The sequence below is a fragment of the Brassica oleracea genome, chromosome C6 (assembly GCF_000695525.1).
Source record: "Brassica oleracea var. oleracea cultivar TO1000 chromosome C6, BOL, whole genome shotgun sequence".
Classification (NCBI taxonomy): Eukaryota; Viridiplantae; Streptophyta; class Magnoliopsida; order Brassicales; family Brassicaceae; genus Brassica; species Brassica oleracea.
In genome coordinates this window covers 23,365,526-23,371,925 of record NC_027753.1, presented here as the reverse complement: position 1 = coordinate 23,371,925, position 6,400 = coordinate 23,365,526, and positions in this window count along the sequence as shown.

Sequence of the window (6,400 nt, the reverse complement as noted above, 5' to 3'; positions counted from 1 at the left end):
GGTTGGATTGCGTGGATCGGACTCTGATACCATGTTAAGTTAGATGGATTTCAAACCTAAAACTAATTGGTGATTATTGGAGTGGTCCATCTATCTTATAAATTGTTTAGGATCTCTTCTAACTACCGATTTGGGATACTTTGTGTCTAATAGAACAATGTTGTATCCATAGGAAAATCATATGTGAGTTGAGTAGATCATGATGCGAACTTTTTTTTTATCAATCTATCTGCATTAATGTTTGCCTGTTAGTCTTTGTCATAACTAGATTGCAAATAACATCTTCTATCTATTTTCATAGTGGCAAGAGTCAGGTTGAATTTCACGACTCATCATGTCTCGAATGACTTGAATCGCCTTGTCTGGTTCACATGGAAAGCTGAATGCCTCTATAAGGGCCATGCATATGGCATCATTAATTAGGACGATGAATTTAAATCAGCTCAAAGAAAAATCTGTTTGCCTTCTCAGAATATGCCTCGAGTAAACATATATCACTAGAGAAGAACTCTTTTATTTTATGCATTCTAGAAGATTTTCTCAAAGTATACCAGAGAATATGTTGTTGATTGTAGATACAATTCCATGAGTGTCGAGAGATTTCATTCTTCTTCTACCATTCATGTTCTGAAAGCCAAAGCATGGACCGTATAGGGGTCTGGGTGTTGAGAGAATCAAGCCTGTATTTAAGATAAATCATCAGCAGTGAGCTTGGATTCCCAAATACTATCAATTTAGTTTCTTTTTCGTAATAAGCCAACTAGAGGAATAGCTTTAGAAATTCTTCAACATTGTTGGATGGAGAGAGTTGTTGTGGAACAAATCAAAATAAAAGTCAAACACAATATTTCTATTTTATGCAAAATCACCAAACAATATCTTAGAATCAGCCAGTAATGAATTATTGGCCCAGAAAACGATTTGGAATGAATTTCACACAAAAATAATCAAAACGCAATCTTCAAATTTCTACAAAACCACAAAACAACAATTTGACTCAGCAACAAATCATTGTTTTTATTTTATTTTCTCTATTGATCACATAACAACTTATATGTTTCTCTTTTTAATCAAATCAAAATTTAACCTACGAATCAAATCAAAATTTAATCTACGAATCAAATCATACACTAAGATTTTTCATATTTACTTATATATATACATTATGATTCTAAATATACTTAGCTGCTAAAAAAGGGTTATTTGTTTGATTGGAATTCATTAAACCAAAAATTGTGACATACAATATTTAAAATTTGTTAGTGAGAAGGACTTAAGAGCTATTGAAACACGAAATACACCTGTAATGAATATACATAAACAATGATACTGCTGTATACATTATACCAATGATGATAAACAACAAAACCAAAAAAATTACAAAAAAAAATATTACAAAAGAAAATCAAAAGCAATTGCGGTTAAAATTGACCATGATCAACCATGTTACTCTCTCTCTCTCTCTCTCTCTCTCTCTCTCTCTCTCTCTCTGACATATGATTTGCATCAAGGGGGTTAGCTAACTAAGAGTGTGAAAAGAAGAGACTTGATGATTCATACTAATCAAGACAAAACTTGTACTATATATGAGCGCTAATATCAAGCATAAAATTTACATGTGATTTATGTTCACAATATACATATTATCACATGCGATTACCTGCTAGAGAGATGCCACATGCATAGTTATAGCTAATTACATGTGATTTAAGTTCGCAATATACATAGTATTACATGTGATTGATATTGTACATGCATATAAAGAGAGAGATAGATGGAACATGTAGTTACAGTAATATGAGGCTAATATCACACATGTAAGTTACATGTGATTTAATTTCACAATATATATGTGCTAGAGAGAAGTTATTACAACGAATGGCAACTTTCAGTAGTGTCCATAGTTCAAACAATATACACATATGACATATTTGTATATAAAATTAGCTTATGATGTCATATTGTTCTTTTTGTTTCCTTCTTTCTGTTTCTTTTGCTCCTCTGTCTTTCTTCATGCTCAGTGGTGTTTGACAAGATGTTTTTCCGTGGAAAACCCTTTAATGTTTTTTAAATGTTTCTCCAAAGTTAGTTGACAATATATATAAATGTGTGTTCTCAGCAAAGTCAAACACAATAAACAAGCTCAAATCAGTTAGTCTTGGTTAGTTTTCTTCTTTCATAATTTTTATGTTTTTTTTGTGGCTATTCCTTGTGATTTTACTTTTTGATTTATTGAATTATAATCAAACAAACCCCTTTTTTTCTTAGCAGCTAAGTAGATATAGAATTGTAATGTATACATCTAAGTAAAAATAAAACATCTTAGTGTATAATTTGATTCATAGATTAAATTTTTGATTTGATTAGAAAGATAAACATATTAGTTGTTATGTAATCAGTAATATGAGAAAATAAAAAGAATGATTTGTTGCTTATTCAAATAAATTGTTTTGTGGTTTTGTAGGAATTAGAAGATTCCGGTTTGATTTTTTTTTGTGTGTAGAATTCATTGCAACTCGTTTTCTGAGCCAATATAGTGCACAATAATTTATTCATTCTTTCTTTCTAGAGGAAAATGAGACAGACCCACACGAGAGAGCTTGAGAAAGACCCACACGAGAGAGCTTGGACTCCTATATCTTGCCCATACTAGCAGATCAATTCCAACAGAGTCCAAGTTCTGTAGTCTCTTCTCCAGATGACTGTCCCTCCATCCGGTCTTGATTGACGTTCGTTGATAGAGAGAAGTGTCATGGACGACCCTAGGCATAGCTTCAAGAATGTCTTGGTCACAGTTGCATCGAGAAAGCTGCGATGGAATGTAAGCTTCCTAGTCGTTGAGCCATGATTCAACTTCCTGCAAAACAATATTCAAGAATCAGCGTAATGGAACTAAACAGCAAATGAGACTGAGTTTACACTAGCTTTCTACTAGTCTAAAGGTGCATCCACAATCAAAGTGCTCGTTACAAATAGCTTCGTTGAAATTGATCATCACTGTCCAAACTACTCTTTTGTTTTCTGCATCATTGCAATAGCTCCCTTTGGCTCTTCGGACAAGATCATCTCTCTTTATTTCAAAGCAAAGCTGGTTCGTTCCATCATGGGTAATTGACTGTTCTTCCTCCAGATTCTTCAAGCTTCTAATGAGAAATAACCGTTGGATTTGAGCTTCTCAAATCAGTTAGCCTTGGTTATTTTTCTTCCTTCGTAATTTTTATGTATTTTTGTGGCTATTCCTTGTGATTTTACTTTTTTATTATTGAATTATAATCAAACAAACCCCTTTTTTTCTTAGCAGCTAAGTAGATATAGAATCGTAATGTATATATCGAAGTAAAAATGAAACATCTTAGTGTATGATTTGATTCATAGATTAAATTTTGATTTGATTAGAAAGATAAACATATTAGTTGTTATGTAATCAGTAATATTCTTAGTTTGGTTATTTTATAATCTTAATAGTAAAATAAATATATAATTTGTAAAAGAAATAATAGAAAATAGTGAAAATAATAAAATAATGAAAGTTTATGCTATTTTTAGTTGTGAATAAATTAAATATTTAAAATATATTTATATTATTTTATTTTTTAAAAAAAATTTAGTGACCAATAAAATAGATTCTTAAACTATAATGATACTTAATGTGAGAAGGTTTAGATAGTTCACAATTAGAAAATAGCGGGATAAATTGCAGTAATCTAAAACACGAAGAACCTAAAATGTAAAAAATAATAATATGAGAACACATGTCATCAAACTCCTCCTTACACATGTCAAAAAAGAGAGAAAAGTGTACTTTATATATATAGAAATAAAGTTGAATTTTAGTGGAGAAATCAAGTAGAGAGCACAGAGTTTGACTTTCAGAGCCGGGTTGTATAGCAATCAACAGTACGGCGGAATAGTTTAATCTAACTATGAACATTAGATTAAGAACATAATAACATTTTCATACGGTAAGAGCATATACACCCCAACAGCTCGAAGCGCCATTGTTGATGTCAGAGAACGAAGAAGAACATTGCTGGAGTCTGAGATATAAGAAGAACATGAATCCTAAATTTGAGTGTCGACTTTGGGGAAGATGATACTCATATCTCGCTATCGGGCCAGATTTGATGATTAAAACGTTAAAGCCCACAAAATTGTTTTGCGAAGCCCAAAACCAAACACAATGTATACATTAATGAAACGCTGCGGTTTCACACGTGCCGCAACGTCAGGACTCGATTTTCCTAGGTGGAATCTGTCGTGGCGGAAGGAGGAGAGAGGGAACTCTACTTTATAATAATAGAGTATCATGGAACCATTCATTTGCTTTGATCCTTTCTGTTTCATCCTTCTTCCACACAGAATCAGAATATGTGCCTGAATTTTTAAAACTTGCTTCGCAGCTAGACAATCTCTTGTGAACCTATATATACTATCTTCTGTCTTGACAAAACAGAGGAAAACTTCCAAACAAAGAAAACAAAAACCTAGGGTTCTTGTACCCATGAATATCTTTCTGCTCGTATTTTCTCCAGCAATGGCCATCATCAAGTGGAGTTCCTTCTTGTCCTGTGAACAAATTCCACATTGTACCACCACTTGAGGACATCACCTTCCAAGCTAACTCTAACTTCGTAATGTTCCACTCCGGAAATCAACTGACCAAGCAAATTCAATTCTATCACGATTTGCTTTACTGCCCACATTAATCACCTTGGAAAGCGATTTCTCCAAAAGCTCAAATCTCACAAGATTTTGAAGATGTCTTTAACACTCTCACCGATTTTCTTCTCCGATGTCTTCATCTCCACCATCGCTAAGCTCGATCGGAGAACCTGGAGTGAGAGGTGAATCTCCACATGCTCATGAGCCTCCTTCAGCAGCGCACCACACTCCTGCCATGGCTACAATCTCTCCGACGTAAAGGCCGGTTCAATCATTATCCACTGCCGGTATGTGACATCAAAATAAATTCATTCCATCGGTTTAGTTTCCGGTACGCAGTTAATGGTTTGGTTACGGGAACTTATCTTTCATTCACGTGACCGATCACATATGTACTTTGAATCAGACGGTCCATATTGCTCAACCCGCTCCTTTATTTTTTATTTTTGCTAGATATTTTTTTGTATATATATATATATATTCAGAAAAATCAAATGTAATAGAGTTAAAAATATATCCTCCTATATATCAAATGACAAGTCACTTAATTATTTTTTACTTAGTTGTCAATCATAGATTATGGTCCTTCACCACCCAAGTGAAGCTAGATTTATGCTTAGTTGTCAATCATAGATTTTTTTCATACATGTCGATTTTAAGAAAATTGTCATGATTTACTTGGTCAATAAATTTTAATAGTATTTATTTTAGTTTAGATTTAACATAACAAATAAATCTAGTACAGTTTTTTTTTTTTTTTTTTGTCATCTACTTTACACACTCATATAGACTCTGTGAACCAAATAATCTAGTACAATTGATATCACTTGTCAAATAATCTAAATTATTTTACAATTAATTATTTATGAAACTAATTGTTGAAATTATAAAAAGAATATTAACGTTTAATCAATTATTTTTTATATTTATAAACTAAATAATATAATGAACGAAACTTTTTATATTTTTTTATTGTTTTAATTAGATCTAATTAGTGGTAGCTAATTTTCAAAGTTATAGAAAGTGTAATAATTTTTAATCAATTATTTTTATATTTATATACTACATAAAATATTGAATAGAACAATTTATAAAAATTGATATTATGATTTCATATTCATATAAAAATATCATCGTATCTCTAATAATTATTAATCTATTATAATTTTCATATATGCTTTATTAATATTTAGGTTTCGAAGATTGGACGAATTATATTTAACAAAACATATGAGAACCTTGATTTAAAAAATATTTTGCATTTAAGTCAAATATAGTGAATAAAGTAATGTTATGATTGAAAAGAGTTATAAGATGGATTTTTATTGATTATATGTTTTGCATTACTATTTTTTTTTTTTTTTTTTTTTTTTAAAAAAAAGGCTATAACGAAACTAAGTAGATTCCTGATCCAAGAGCCACCTTGGAGGAATCGAATCAACATAAACCATAGCAGCAGGCTGATTTCTAGCACCTCGTGCCAGCTTGTCCGCCAATGTATTTTGTGCCCTCGGAATATGCTGAATAGTGAAGGGATGAAAAAATTCCTTACATCGTAGAAACTCTTCCATGTATGTAGTGAACGCTGGCCATTCTGTTGGTGTAGACACCATCTTCACCAGTTGAGAGCAGTCAGTTGCAAACACCACTTCTGAGATTCGTAGGGTCTTCATGCACTCCATCGCCCATATCAAAGCTTCACATTCTGCATGTAAAGGTGATAGACTTTTGCGAATAG